Consider the following 16,300-nt stretch of genomic DNA (forward strand, 5'->3'; position numbering starts at 1 on the left):
GGAGCAAAGGGCAATTTCTCTAGATTGACATTTGCTCCAATATAGCACTAAAAAGCAGGTTTTTCCTGGAAAAGGAGCAGGGCAAGGGGAAAACTACTTGGGACAAGCAGGAGTGTGGATGAGCCTTAAATCGTGCATGAAACCCCCATGAATACAGGAGATTCCCTGCCCTTGAGAAACCATCCCCCCGCCCAACTGTGGGCTCACATTAATCTCTTATTTGTGGCACCTGGAGTTTTTTTCACTCCTTTTTGCCTGCTAGTTGTGTTACCACATTTTGGAAGTTGGTTTTCATCAGAATCTCACTTTCTAATTCATGAAGGGGAATGACGGAACTTAGCTCACTTATTCACACTCTTGTGCTCTTTTCACAAGCAAGCAGAGTGTCTGAAGAGGGCTATCGACATTTGGTAAAAACAAAAGTTGACTCAGTCACATCTTTTCCCTCAGTTACTGAGGGAGCAGTTTTCTTAGGTTGTTTCCAGGCGACCTGTTTATGGTGCATTCGTCCTGATTTGTTTGCCGAGGAGCTTACATGATGCATCAAGCAAATGTTACCCCACATTCTCCAGTGAACTAGGACTTGGTGGGGTTGCAATCCCCACTCAGCCATGAAGCTCACTGACCTTGGGCCAATCGCTGCCTCTCGGCCTAACCTACATCACAGGGTTGTTGTGAGGATAAAATGGAATGGGGCGGGGCCATCTTGAGTGAAAGGCGGGATATACTTGTAATAATAAAAAAGATAATTTTTTTGCATGGCTTGCCTCATTGCCTGGTTTTTGAGAACTCCAAATTAGCTGTAATTGCGGAATTCATGAATTTGCCAGTACATGACGGAGTCCCTTTCTCAATAGGTTTTATTGGACTTACTGGTTCTGTAACTGGATTTGTAATGGCTTTTAGTAAAATACAATAAATAATTGATTGAGTCTCTTCTAAAAATAATAAATATCTGTTGGGAGAACCTCAAGTCTGAAGACAAGGAAATGATGACACTATCTGTGGTAGTCAGGAAAGGGCAAAGACATGGGTCTGCAACTATCCCTTGCCAGCCTATAATGAGGTCAAGCTCCGAGGGCCTTCTGGCAGTTCCTTCACTGCGAAAAGTGAGGTTACAACTACAGTAGTACCTCAGTTTTCGAATGTAATCCGTTCTGGAAATCTGTTCGAGTTCCGAAACGTTCGAAAACTGAAAGCAGAAACCTCAAAATGGAAGCCTCAGTACAGAAAACTCAAAACGGAAGCTGCATTTCCTGTTCGACTTCTGAGGTGTGTTCGAAAACTGAGGCATTTACTTCCGGGTTTTCGGCATTCGAGTTCCGAAACGTTCGACTACGGAGGCATTCGAAAACCGAGGTACCACTGTATCTGACTTTTAGAAGACATCTAAAGGCAGCCCTGTTTAGGGAAGTTTTTAGTGTTTGATGTTTTATCGCATTTTTAATATTCTGTTGGGAACCACCCAGAGTGGCTGGGAAACCCAGCCAGATGGGCAGGGTATAAATAAATTATTATTATTATTATTATTATTATTATTATTATTATTATTATTATCATCATCATCCCTGATATTTTTTTCAACAGCGTTCAGGGACCTTTACCAAAAATACATTTTCAAACCATTCCTGAACACACCAACACAGCCTGCCCTCTGTGTAGAGTCACCAAGGCGAGAAAGATATAGATATAAAACCTGCTGGTTTGCACATGATCTTTGCCAGAAGGCCAAGAAACAGTATTTCTGTTTGAAGGGATACGCAGACACCCAGGAGTCCTCAGCTGCTCTAGGCGCCTAACTGAGAGGAGAAAAAGAGGGAAGGGGGCGGGGGACCCTTCCAGCATGTGGCACCTCTAGAAACTGAGCTCTCCTTCAGTGGCTAAAAATAATTACCTGCGTTCTGCCCTTCCTTGTCTGATGATTGGCAAAGCACTTTGCAAACCATTAATGAGCCTGCCCGACTCCCTTGTGAGAGGGATAATTATTCTCCATCTTGCAGGCTAGAGGCGAAAGAAGGGGGGAAACGTGATTTCCATAAAGGGCAGGGGATATGAATGTGAACCCAGAAGTCCAGAATTTCTCTTGCAGCTTCTGCTCTACTAATAGTTCCCATTATTCCGATTTTCATTCTTTAAAGGACTGAAAGGAGGGAGAATTTGCCATCTTCAATGGAAGGTGGAAGAAAACAAAGGCAGCCATGTTTATCCATTAAGAAAAAAAGCCTCCACAATACATAATTGGACAGTACCATTATTAGGAACCGACCAGAATGTAAAAGAAAAGAAAAGAGTGAGCTTTTGAGTTCTACAGAGCTCTTTTGCATGCTAAATTTTAAAACAGTTCAAGAGTGAAGGGGTGGGGGAATCACAAGTCTATGCTCTGGCAACCTCTAGGTTAGATCACTGCAGTACATTATACGTACAGCTGCTTCTGAAGATGGTTTGGGATCTTCAGCTGGTGCAGAATTAGGCAGCCAGGTTGCTCTTTGGGGCAAGACAGTTTGAGAATATTACACCAATCCTGACCCAGCTGCACTGGCTGCTCATTAGTTTCTGTGCCCAATTCAAAGTGCTGGTTTTGACCTATAAAGTCTTGAACAGCTCAGGACCGCCCTACCTCAGGTACCTCCTCTTTCCATATAAACCAACCCAGACTCTGATCATCATCTGAGGCCCTTCTTCATGTGCCTCCTCCATGAGGTCCGGAGGGTGGCAGTGCCTTTTCTGCAGCAATTCCCTGTTTGTGGATGCTATCTTCAGGGAGGTTCATTATACATCTTTAGGTGCCAGGCGAAAATGTTCCTCTTCAACCAGGCTTTGGGCTTATTAATGTACTATGACCATTTAAATATGTTTGTGGGAGGGGGGTATTTTTTTGTTTTGCTTTTGTTTAACTATTTATGTGGTGCTTTTATTCTGTATGTTGTGAACTGCCCTGAGATCTTCGGATGAAGGGCCATATATACATTTCAACGATGATGATATTGCACATTGAAGGCTTGAGGGCTGCATTGGGAGACCTTCTGAATCAGACCAAAAGCCCATCTAGTCTAGCGTTCTGTTCTCTGTGTGGCCAACCTGTTGCCTCTGGAAAGCCCAGAAGCAGGACATAGGTACAACAGCCCACCTGTGACCCCCACCAAATGGTATATAATGGAGATACTACATAGTCATTGTGACTAGTAACTGCTGATGATAGCTTTATCCGCCATGCATTTGTTAGTCTGAAGAAGGGAGATTGCAGATTTAGGCCCTGTCTACACAATACAGTCGTACCTTGGAAGTCAGTTTGACTTCCAAAACATTCAAAAACCAAATCGCGTCTTCTGATTGGCTACAGGAAGCCCTGTCAGATGTTCAGGTTCCAAAAGAACGTTCACAAACCAGAACAGTCACTTCTAGGTGGGTGGCGTTCAGGAGCCAAGACGTCTGAGTTCCAAGGCTTTTGGGATCCAAGGTACGGTTGTATGTTTAAAGCAGTATCCCACTTCAGGCAGCAATGGCTTCCCCCAATGGGAAGTTTGCCTGGGAAGTGTAGTTTGTCAAGGGTGCCGAGAGGAGACCCTTATTCTCCTCACAAAACTACAATTCCCAGAGTTTACTGGGAAATAAGTATTGATTGTTAAACATCTCTGGAAACTGTAGTTCTGTGAGGGGAATAAGGATCTCCTCTTGGCACCCTTGACATAGTTCAGTTCCCCAGATTATTTGAAGGAAGCCATGGCTGTTCAAAGTAGTATGATTTAAATGTATAAGGCAGATGAGTCCTGAATTACAGTGGTACCTTGGGTTACATACGCTTCAGGTTACATACGCTTCAGGTTACAGACTCCACTAACCCAGAAATAATACCTCAGGTTAAGAACTTTGCTTCAGGATAAGAACAGAAGCACAAGGCCCCATTAGCTAAAGCGGTGCTTCAGGTTAAGAGCAGTTTCAGGTTAAGAACGGACCTCTGGAACGAATTAGGTACTTAACCCGAGGTACCACTGTAGTCTGTTCTAGGTGCTTGTAGATATCAGGTCACGCCAGCTTTTGTCCTTTTTCCTTAAAAAGGGAAATCGTACACTTAAAGTATGCCTGACAACTACTGATAGGCCTTTTCCTGAAAATCTCAGGGGGGGAAATGATCTAAACGGGTTATTCGCATTGCTGGGAGCTGCTTTTTAGGTTGGAAAGGGTTACTTTCTAAAGTGTTGGCATAGATCTAGCCTCCTGTGATTTTTTAAGCCCAGTGATTTCTGTCTTATTCTCAGTACCCTTTGAAATAAATGAAGGTGCTGTCAGCATATTTCCTTTCACAATAATCTTCTTTTCTTTAGGCTAAACATACGTGGGTCCTTCAGCCTGATGTCGTCAGTGGCCAGCTATCACAGGCTGCTGGGCTTCCTAAGCAGAGGAGATAGGCCCTCTAGTCTCTCTGGTCAGACTGACTCCGCCTAACAGTTTATTATTCCAGGGGTAGAGACATAGGGACATGGGAAGCTGCCTTTTACCAAGTCACAACATCAGTCCATCTTGCTCAGTATTTCCTACGCAGTTTTCTGGGGACATTCCCAGCTGAACCTGGCGATATTGGGGACTGAACCTGGATCTCTTGTAGGCAAAGCAGATGCTTCAGCTTTGATCTATGGCCCTCAGGAAATTACCAGGGAGGGAATGTAGTAACCCTCAGACTGGAAACAATTCCACACTCCTAGTGCAGTGGTTAGTGTGTTAGATTCATTCTCTCTCTCTCTCTCTCTCTCTCTCTCTCTCTCTGTGTGTGTGTGTGTGTGTGTGAGAGAGAGAGAGAGAGAGAGAGAGAGAGAGAGCCCTAAAAAAAGTAACTGAATGATCTTGGGCCAATTGTTCACCCTGATCTACCTTTCAAAGGAATGCTGTACTCACCTGGTCAGCCTGGATAGCTTAGTTAGTTAGAGTGTGTTGCTGGTAACGCCAAGGTTGCAGGTTCAATCCCCGTATGGGATAGCTGCTTTATAGATTGATTGATTGATTGATTGATTGATTGAATTTATATACCGCCCTTTTCCCCGGGGGTCTCTGGGCAGTTCACAGAATAGAATCAAGATATAAAACCACAAAATACATAATAAAAATAAAAACAACAACCCAATAGCTCCCATAGTCCTGCAATGCAAGGGCTTGAACTAGATGTTCCTCGGGAACCCTTCCAACTCTACAATTCTATGATTCTTTGACTCTCAGTGGCCATATTTCTATTTCTCAACACATACAACACACCCCTAAGACAGTGCATAAGTCATCCTACACCAGATTGTTCATGGGCTTCTCAAAAAGCTGGAGCAACCTTGCAATCAGCCCCCACATAATTGGGATCAAGGAGGAAGTCTTCTGGGCTGACTTAAGGGCACAACACTTCATTTTTTTGGGGGGGGGGGATATTAAGCATCCGTACTTCATATTTCCCACCCTCCTCCTCTGTCCCTCTTTTAAGCTCTCGCCATACATTATGCATTAGCCATCCTTTTGCCCACGCAATGCTAAGCGGAGGCGGGGGGGCGGGGAGGGAACTTGGCCACCGTATGATAAAAGATAATGCCATCTCTTTAACGCTAGCATGCCGGGCCATCGGTGGGAAGCTGATAAATTCGTGGCACATTCCGACCTGCTCCCTGGGGCCTGTCCATCAAAATCCACCAAAAGGAAAAGAGAGCTTTTGATAATAGCCCTGAGAGAAGCATCACGGAAATGCCAACAAAACATGGAGCAGAAGGGAGGATTTTGCTGGTTCTAATTGCGGAGGGGGCTGGGAAAGAAAACCAAACAAACCTCGGAATTATAGACTCTTGGAAGATGTAGCTGAAGCTCATCTAATCCAGCATGCTGTCATGCGGTGCCCTCTTCCATAGCCAAGTTCCACAGTGTACAGTATTTCACAAGAACACGCCCTAACTCACTCCTGCACCTCAGAGCGGTACATGCTTAGAATTTGTATGTGCTCATTTCAAAAATCTGAAGCCAGTTATAAATATTCCTGCTTGGGGTCAGTAATGAACTGGTTGAGGGCCAATAAACTGGAGCTCAATCCTGAGAAGACAGAGATGCTGTTTTTGTTGGTTGGCCTGACTGGAGAGGTCATGCTCAATCTGTCCTGGTCAGGGTTGCCCTCCTACAAGATTATATTCGCCATCTGGGGGGGGGGGGCAGGATCTTCACTGATCTAGCTTTGCCATTGGATGCCCATACTGCAGCCGCTCCTATGCATTTATCCATTCTTTGGTGAACTCCAGACTAGACTAGTCTGCTACTTGCTGTATGTGGGGCTGCCTTTGGAAACTGCCTGCAAAGCGTAGTCCAGGGTTTCCCAAACTGTTTTGGGACTACAACACCCATCATCCCTAGCTAGGAAGACCAGTTGTCATGGATGATGGGAACTGTAGCCCATAAGCAGCTGGAGAACCAAGACTGGGAAACACTGGTTTAGTCTAAACTGTTGCAGCTGCTAACTGGGGCCTGCTGTTGCGTACATATCTTACTGGTTTACCAACAGCTTTATTGGCTGCTTCTCACCACAGTTCAAAGTGCTGGTGCTTACCCTTAATGGTTTGAAGACTTAAAGGCTTCAGCTGAATCCAGGCAGGTGGTCACTGGGAAGAGAGCTTTTGGGACTGCCCTCCCGATGGATGATTGCCTACCATAGTCTCTGGCCTCTTTTCAATGCCAAGTGAAGATATTTTCATTTCCCTCAACCTTTAAAAACTTTTAGTTCATCATTGGGGGGTTGTTGTTTTTTAAATGTGACTGGTCTATTTATTATTATTCATCTTTCATTTCATGATTGTTATTTTAACTTAGCCACTTTCTTAGCCACTCTGGGAGCACCTGTGCTAAAGGGTGGGATAAAAATAGGCCAAATGAACAAATATTTCCCCTGAATTTCCTGTTCTTTCTATTGATTGGAGGCATAGGTTTTCTCACATTTACTGACACCTAGGTAGTCTGCAATTTCATTTAAGCACAGGCCAAAGTTTTAGAGACCCATACTCAACATGGCAAGAATGCTATTTTGATGTATGATACGTGTGTGTGTGTGTGTGTGTGCCCCTGATACAATTCTGATTTTTAAAGCTAAACTCTTACATTATTTTATTCTGATGAGTTTGGTTGTCATTAGGTAATGTATTTTAGTATAATTTTTTTTGTCTACTGGGTTTTTTTTTTAATTAACGGCTACAGTTGTATTTTATTCTATTTTATTTGTAAGCTGCCTTACAAATTATGCTAAATTATAATATAATCATTATAATGTCTACCTGGGGCTGAGATTACAAGGATCATCACGAGGCAGAGTTCTTAACGTCTCCCTTCAAAGGAATGTTTAAAATGGGAAATGTCCTCACTTACACACACACGCACATATGAAACACCTTCACCCTAGCTTCTCTCTGTTTCTGTGATCGGCCGCCAGATCTGTTCGGAGCTTTAGATGCCTCTGAATATGCCGTGTTCACTGGGGAACAGCCTGCCCTCAATAGGGACAGAGGCTTGCGTGCTACGGCTGAGGTCATGGAGACCTCCATAAGAACCGTGCTGCCTGTAATGGCACAGAGCTTTGCTTATTCCCTCCCTTCTCGATATCCGAGACTATGGAGTAAGGAGGTAGCACACTTCAATTCATTTTCTTTTTGCCTACAGGGCTAATAACGGAGCGGTGGGTAAAGGAGGCAAAAAAGCCGGGGAGGGAGAGAGAGAGGGAGAGAAAGAATCAGCATCCTTTCAATGCAGCTCCATCTACGTGAGTTTTCCAGCTCACTTGTTCCCAGTGGAAATTAGCTATGGACAAGCTGAAAGATGGACTGTTGGTTGCTCTGCACGTTCCAGATGGAAAGGGATGAGCAACAAAGCAACCCACTCCCACCTTTGGAGAGAGTGCACAACAACAAACCTAACAAAGCAGCTCTTTCAGCTTTCCCCAATAGTCCTGATTCCCAACATCTGCCAACAAATGCATTATTTAGCAGTCATTGCAGCTTCTGCCGGGGTCCAAGGGCCAAGCGGTTGGGTCAATTGATCATATCCCGGAGGGCCGAGGTTTCATGTCTGTGGGCCAACAAATCCAGGCTCGAAATGAGGCCATGGGCGATGGCGGACTGGTTGCCCGAGCCACATGTACCCAAACAGACACATGAGATTAACAAACCCTTAATGCTTGTTTAACTCCGGTTCTCAGCAAGGACCCGTTCACACAACAGCTGGCTATATGTCACCAGAGGAAAACAGAACTGTGCAAGGAATTGTCCAGTGCCGTCTTATACACGTTTACTCAAAAACAAGCCCGTTTGACCTACACCCAGGTACGTGTGCACAGGATTGCAGCTTTAGCTGATTATCAGCATGAGCCGTAACCCAGTCAGTTCATCAATTGCATTAGAATGAATTTTGTTACAGCTGAGCAGTAGTTCCATAGGAAAAAACCACACATGCTTTATTCCTTTTGTTTTTGGTACTGAACCAGACCTTTCACAGCAAATGCCATCCCTCCTGTGTTAAGAGGAGGAGGAAAGCACTCTTCCAAGCTGGGGCCTGCTTTGATTTAAAATAATTAATTTTCTGAAAATCTGCTGCCTGGTTATGGCTGCAGGCATTTTAAAAAACCAAAAGTGTGTGTGTTTGTGCGTGTGCACACACACTCTTATAACCAGTAAAGGTGGTGGGATCATGGCTTAGCTACAGAGCACATGTTTTGAATGCAGAAGGTCGCAGGTTTGATTCCTGATGTCCCCAGATAAGTCTGGAAAAACTCTTCTGCCTGGGACCCCGGAGAATCACCGTAAGTCAGTGTTAAAGCGGGGTGGAATCATTTTGCTAATCTTTTTATAGTGGGGTGAAAATGCAACACCCCCCCCCAAAAAAAAATAATCAAATGAATATTGGGAAGAGAAATTGTAGACTTTTCAATGGCAGGTCTTACTTTTAATAAACATGAAAAGGCTGAAGTGGTCAAGGGCCTCCCTCCTTTCTTCTTCTTAAGGTAAAAGGCTTGCTGCTGTTCCAAGAAAAAGAATAAATCCAATTGGCATGAAGCTTCTTTGAGAAACAACACATCAAACCGTAGCATCCTGTAACAAAGTACAGAATATGTATGCATTTTGGATAATGTCATGTGAACACAGATTAAGAACCCAGAAGTGAGTGCACAGTAAACAGGAGTGTGAATGCAGCAAAGTATTTTTATGAGTTGGTGGGTGCAAGACACCCTAAATTCCAGATCGAGGTGGTGTTAGAATTTTAATCTCTGTGTTAAAACTTTGTGACAGATTCGCACGTTAGAACCTAATCAGGACCTATGAGTATTAAGCTGTGTGTCAAACACCTCTTTAATCTTAGGGGGCTTGAAAAGTACTAAAAGCTAATTAAAAGGTAAAGGGCCCACTGACAATTAGGTCCAGTCGTGACCGACTATGGGGTTTGCTGCGCTCATCTCGCTTTATTGGCCGAGGGAGCTGGCGTACAGCTTCCATGTCATGTGGCCAGCATGACTAAGCCGCTTCTGGCGAACCAGAGCAGCGCATGGAAACGCCGTTTACCTTCCCACTGGAGCAGTACCTATTTGTCTACTTGCACTTTGACGTGCTTTCGAACTGCTAGGTGGGCAGGAGCAGGGACCGAGCAACGGGAGCTCACCCCATTGCGGGGATTTGAACCATCGACCTTCTGATCGGCAAGTCCTAGGCTCTGTGGTTTAACCCACAGCGCCACCCGCCTCCCTTAAAAGCTAATTAAGTCAGGATAATTTCCTTTTGAGGTGATAGCCTAGGTGAGCCATTAAGACAACACAAAAGATAAAGGGGAAATCACAAAGGATAAAGGCCAAATCTCTTTTGCAGATGAGTACTCTCGATGCCAGTGTTATAGGTTAGAGTTCAGTTATTGCAGTTAGGAGTTATGCAATGGAGTTAGCAAACAGCGGGCTGGAGAGAGAGAAACATTTGAGAGTAATGGTTGGGGTCTGCTTAAGTCCAAGGCTATTGTGGCTATGGGAGAAACCAGAACCACTTGGCGTGTTAATGCTGTGAACCCCTCCATTGTAGGTTCAGGTTGTATATAAGCAAACCATCTATCATAAAGACACCGCAGTCTCCATTGTGCCTCATTTTCCAAAAGGAAATAACAAGTCCTGGGTAAGCACGCTCAGAGATTTGGGTGGTGTGTAACAGTATTGTACTTCACCACTGAACTTTGCCCTTTCCTCAATAGTCAGCAAATGCTCAAAGAGCACTGCTGATGGTGGCATGCCGAAAATGAGCGTTTAGCAGGTGTCTGTATGACTGGCTTGCCACAGGTCGATTGCCAACATGTCCAGACTTCTCAGACTCTGTAATGGCACATTTTGCAGACATTCCCAGGCAAAATCTCAGCTGTGTTAGCAATCCTCCGAAACATTTTCCTGCAGTTGCAAATGCCAGACGCTGCCACTTGCCATCCCAGAATAGATACGCTGTCGCGATGAGTAAAGTAATTGTGCATGGCTCAGTGAGGCTGGGGCGCGAGCTGGTAAAAGACGTTTTTGTTGTTGTTGTTCAAGTGTGTTTCTCAAGATTAGGGGAGTCCAGTTATGTTCTTCACGCCACATCCATTAACTCTCTTGTTGTATGGCTATTTTAAACATGCGGCTTTAATTAATATTGTAATTTATTTATTTTTAAAAAATTGGTGCTGAAACCTAGGACTGATAATTGTGTAATTTATGTTTCGTCTTGTGAGGCACTTTCCAAGAGGAGGGGCTTTATAAGTCTTTGCAAGGTGAGGAATAAACTAATAATAATAACAATAATAATGAAGAGTTTGGATTTGATATCCCGCCTTTCACTCCCCTTCAGGAGTCTCAAAGCGGCTAACATTCTCCTTTCCCTTCCTCCCCCACAGCAAACACTCTGTGAGGTGAGTGGGGCTGAGAGACTTCAGAGAAGTGTGACTAGCCCAAGGTCACCCAGCAGCTGCATGTGGAGGAGCGGAGACTCGAACCCGGTTCCCCAGATTACAAGACTACCACTCTTAACCACCACACCACACTGGCTCTTTTTTTTTGGTTACCACATGCCCCATGTTTGTTGAAAACAGGAAGCACTGCTCATTACAGAGGACTTGCACATTGCTGCAGAAAATGGCAGTAGCATCTTTCATTCCCTCCTCCATAATGCCCAGCTTATTTACCTGCTGCTTCCTCTACCGCATCATTTGCTGTTGTTGGTTGGGGCAGAGAAGTAGGTGTTATATATGGAGAGTGAGCTTGATGCAGACAAGCTGTTGTTTTTGGAGGCAGCCTTTCCCTCCTTTTTAATGTGTGATTCCACTCTGAGAGAGGTTAAAGTGAAGGAAAGCCCAAGAGTATGGCTTCTTCCACCCGCCTTGCTCTTCAACTATTTAGGAGCATAGGAAGCGGCCTTACGGCTGGCCATATAGGCCAGTATTGTCTGCTCGGACCGGCAGCAGCTCTCCAGACTGGGTGTGAAAGAGGCCTTTCCCATCACCACCCAGGGCCCGTTCTAACTGGAGATGCCAGAGTTTGAGCCTGGGATCTACTGTGTCCAAACTGTGCCCTCTGTCACCAAGGTGTTGCCCTCCCTACTTGTGGGTTTTACAACAGAGCAGCCTGCTCCATTTCTCTGCAGGTTGCCAGGAAGAAAGATGTTCTCAGGGCTTATCCACGGTAACCTTTTGCCCTGTTCTTTCCAGGCACAGGTCTGTGCTTTAAAGCTTGATGTCCAAGCACTCTCTTTTCCTGTCCCCGAGCTCTCCCTGCAAAAATCCGCTTTTTAAAGCTGAAGCACAACGAATAGCAATTTGGGTGTTCTTTGGATTGCCGTTTGCTCTGATTCGGCAGTAAAGTACAGATTTTCACGGGGAAAGCTCCGGAGCAAAAGAAGAGCAGTCAGACAGGAAGCTTTGGACCGTGCCTGAAAGCACAGAGGGAAGTTAAGTGTGGCTAAAGCCCTCCTCACTAGCAAACAGAACAAACTAGGGCAGCCTCACCTGATCTTCTCTTATGGGGAGAAAAGGTTGGGAAATGTGCACCCCTGCATATAAAGATTGTGTCAACTGTTTCAAACATCAGGTGCACCCTCCTGAATAATATCCCCTGTGATAGGCTTAGCAGCAGCTGATGCTGTTAGCTTTCGTCGATACAGACACCTTTTCTCAAGGGATATGCGAATCTTTGTCAGTTTTGATTTCCTTCGGTTTCTCATTTATCCAGTCTTGAGTTGAGTATTCTTGTATTTCCATATCAGTTTGTGATTTTTTAAAAAAGTCCATATGAATATTCACCAGCATTTTAGTGCCAATTTCTCCTAATGTACGGGCCTTGGTATGCAATTGTTCCTAATACACACATTTTTCCAATGCATTTCCCCCTATGTATATGTAACAATGTATATCTGTGCCTTGTTTTCATTAATATAAGCATTTTTGTGTGCACTTTAACCTAGTAAATACATCTTGTACATATTCACTTGGATGGAGAACTGCATTGCAAAATTTGGAGAAGGCTGAGTTTGGTTCGCATGTTGTTTTGGGAAATGCAAATTACTTAGGTTCATATATATATATATATATATATATATATATATATATATATATATATGCAGGTTTTGGTGTCCTCGGGTGTCTTCCCGTGTAAAAGTTGGGGTGTCTAGGCGACGTTTCGACGAGGTCTCACTCGTCATCTTCAGGCTGGTGCTTTCGGCTTCTTGTTACTGGAACAGAGCAGGATCTCAGTGTTTGAGTTCCTATAAATACTGTTGAGGGGGTGTGGTGTATAGCCTCCAATGTTCTGGGCAGAGAGGAAGTTAAGTTCCCAGGCTAGTGTGCCTTTTCTTCTTTTGTTCCTTAATTACTTGAGGGATATCTTGAGTGATTTCTTGAGTGATATCCTGAGTACCACTTAGGTGGGTCATTAGGTGTGGATTAGTTGCTAAAGTCTTTGTGTCTTGACCTCTTGAACTTTGTGAAGAGTTTTTCTGAGAAGATGGCTGTACTGCACTTAGTTGTGCTCTGGCTTGGCTTCGTGTATAGGGGCGAGCTGTGGTTTTGTGGCCTGTGTCAGCCAGATCTGTGTAGGGATTGCAGGGGGGTGCAGCATCCGGAGGTGCCACCATGGTTTGGCTACTGGATGGTGTCTGTAATTTATCTGTGGAGAGGGTCTGGGTTTGGGTCTGGTGTGGTTGATTGGTGATAGCGTTCTGTGTGCCTCTGGATCTGGTGTCAGTTTTTGTGGGGAGGGCTAATTTCCAGATGTCTGGCAAGCGGGATGTGTCGTCACGCTTGTTCATGTTGTGAGGGTGTTTCTCTATCTCGATGGCTTCCATGATTATTCTCTTGTGGTGATGTTCCATGTTAAAGAGCAATTTGGAATCTGCAAAATTAATTTCGTGTCCTGTTTCTTTCATGTGTTGGAAAAGAGAGGAAGTTTTTTCTTCTTTTTTGACGGCATTCTTGTGTTCTGCGATACGTGCATTTATTCGTCTGTTTGTTTGTCCAATGTACGTGGCTGGGCAGACTTTGCAGGGTATTTCATAGACCCCTTGGTTTTCCAACTGGATTTTATCCTTGGGGTTTCTGAGGATATTGGCTATTTTTTGGTTGGTTCAAAAGGCTGTTTTGATATTGTGTTTATGGAGGATTTTGCTAATTTTATCTGTAGTGCCCTTGATATAAGGAAGGAGGGCCATGCCATTGTTTTCTTCTGTGTCTTGGTTTTTGGGGGGTGTTTCTTTTTGGATTAGCTTCGTAACCCTGTTTTGCTGGTATCCATTGGCAATTAACACATTTGAGAGATTCTGTAACTCAGTTGTCAAGTGGTCTTTGTCAGCCAGGCGTTTGGTTCTGGAGATGAGAGTCTTGGCTACGGAGTTTATTTGTGCAGGGTGGTGGTGTGATTGTGCATGTAAGTAGCGGTTGGTGTGTGTTTTTTTCCGGTAGATAGTGTGTCCTAGGGAGCCATCAGGTTTTTTGTAGATTAGGACGTCAAGGAAGGGAAGTTGGTTGTTGGCTTCTATTTCCATAGTGAATTGTATTTTGGGGTGTAGGCTGTTGAGATGTGTGAGGAAGCTATCCAGTTTTTCCTTCCCGTGTGGCCAAATTACAAAGGTGTCGTCAACATATCTGAGCCAAAGTTTGGGTTTGTGTTCTGACTTGTCTAAAGCATTGGTTTCAAAGTGTTCCATGTACAGGTTTGCGATGACCGGTGAGAGGGGTGATATATATGGTAGTCAAGGACAAGGTGGGGTAGTCAAGGACAAGGTGGGGAGGCGCGGGAGATAGCCAGCTGAATTGGAAACTGAATTGGAGCCGAAGCCAGTTCTTCCAATCCTGCAGCTTGTTACAAAACAGCTTGGAAAGAGCTTTGCTTCGTAAACCAACATTAAGCTACCATTTTGGACATTAACAGGAAAATGCAGTTTAAGCAACTCTGACCAGAATCAGACGCTGAAGCTGGAACATGAAAGGAAGAGATGACGGAAGGGGAGAACGTGTGGGCCCTACAGTTATTTCTGGCTTGTTAAAATGATAGTTTAGCAAGCTAGGATTGCTGCATCTGAAAGGGCCTATTGAGTTTTCAGCCTCTGTAGCGTGTAGTGAAACGTACCCTTGTGACATCATCACTCTGCGTCTTTCCCAACACCATGCATCATTGGCTGCTGCTAGTAGGGAAAAGCACAGCGTGATGGCCTCAGATGACAATTTAATCACACCTTGTGGAAGTGGAGAACCTTACCTGACCCAGGGATCCTGGTTTTGGCAGCGACACCATGTTTCTCAGAACGCCTTGCTCAGCCTGTGGAACTATGTGTTAAAGCTAGCACTGTTCACCGCAGTGATATTTCAAGCCTGCATCAAAAACAAAAGGGCTCGCTGGGAGCTCAAGGCAATTTGTTCCCTGGGTTTGTGTACACTGCAAAAGTAAACAGGCGTCCAGACCTGCTTAGCTGTAATGGCTCCAGAGTAAGTAAGCTTGGGACTTGCAGCCCTGTAAGGGACTGGGATCTCTTTACCGCTTGAAGCAATTCATAGCGTCCTCACAAAACTATATGGGGGTTGCAAAGCAGAGGTATGGCTGTGTGCACACTATAACTTTAAAACACATTAAAAGGGCATTCTTCCCTTCAAAGGATTCTGGGCAGTGCGGTTACTGGGAATTGTAGCTTTGTGAGCAGTAAATTTTAGTGCCCAGGATTCTTTGGGGGCAATAATGTGCTTTCTTTTTATTTAGTTAGTTAGTTAATATCTCCCGTTTTTCTCCAAGGAGCTCAAGTTGGCATATATGGTTCTCCCTTTCTCCCTTTAATCCCTACAACAACCTTGGGAGGTAGGGTAGGCTGAGAGGCAGTGCTGGACCAAAGTCACTCAGTGAGCTTCATGGGGATTTGAACCCAGGTCTCCCAGGTCTTTGTCCAACCACTTCACACCTCTCTCTCTCTCTCTCTCTCTCTCTCTCTCTCTCTCTCTCTCTCTCTGTGTGTGTGTGTGTGTGTGTGTGTGTGTGCAGCCTATGACACTTCAAAACCCAGTTTAGATGTGCAGAGCAGCCACATCCAATGCAAATAGGGACCTTTGTTTTAGAGAAGCAAAACAGAATACCCCCCACTATTAGGGTTGCTGTCCTTTTCCTAGGAGACTCTGAGTTATCTCTGTGACGGGCAGGAACTGAGCATAAATAGCTGTTCCCCAGTATGGAGGAAATAGAGCAATTTCCCTTTTGCATTCCTCCTTATCATGCAGCAGTTAAGGGAGCCATGTCAGAAAACAGTATCTGAAAGCGGAGTCTTCAGGGCGACGAGGGTAGATGCATTTGCTTGTGAGATTTGGAGTGTTGTTTACTGGTGTGATGGTTTCATTGACTGGATGGTTGAGAGAAGCATGACCATGATGTGTATGCAAGTGAAATTGTCCCATTTCAAATGAATAATGTGCTACACGTTTTCCTTATGTTGTAGTTACACCACCACAAATATGTGGGTTTCTAGCCCACCATTACATCAATCAAATCCCTGCTTAGCTTCCACCATGCTGCAGCATGAGGTGCTCCCCACTTTCGGAGGTCACTTCCAGACTGTCACTATTTGGGGGTAGGATTCTGTCATGTGACAAAGACACATGAGAGCAGAAGCAGCAAAGCAGGCTGGGAAGTGCTGGGACTGCACAGTCATTTGGGCCTACTAAAGTTATTCGGGCCTAACTGCTAACTTGAGTCACTCTGACTGAAAAAACTTGGTAGCCAGTTTCTCTTTTGTGCTCTCTGTAAGATGCCAGTGAGAGTCTGTCTGTTTCAGCTATG

The 16,300-nt window shown here is 44.6% G+C and overlaps 1 protein-coding gene across 5 annotated transcripts in view; it reads left to right on the forward strand.

Annotated features, from left to right (window-relative positions):
- The window catches only part of SRCIN1 (SRC kinase signaling inhibitor 1), a 318,961-nt gene that overhangs the window by 39,187 nt on the left and 263,474 nt on the right, over positions 1-16,300 (forward strand). Inside the window, exon 1 of one of the 5 annotated variants that reach the window (XM_081885568.1) lies at positions 14,683-14,967. The exons of the other annotated variants lie outside the window; for them this stretch is intronic. The gene's annotated coding sequence lies outside the window, so the exon portion shown is untranslated. Of the gene's footprint in view, positions 1-14,682; positions 14,968-16,300 lie in introns of those variants that run through there. 5 annotated transcript variants of the gene reach the window in all.

Source organism: Podarcis melisellensis (assembly GCF_964234715.1).
Source record: "Podarcis melisellensis genome assembly, chromosome: 13".
NCBI lineage: Eukaryota > Metazoa > Chordata > Lepidosauria > Squamata > Lacertidae > Podarcis > Podarcis melisellensis.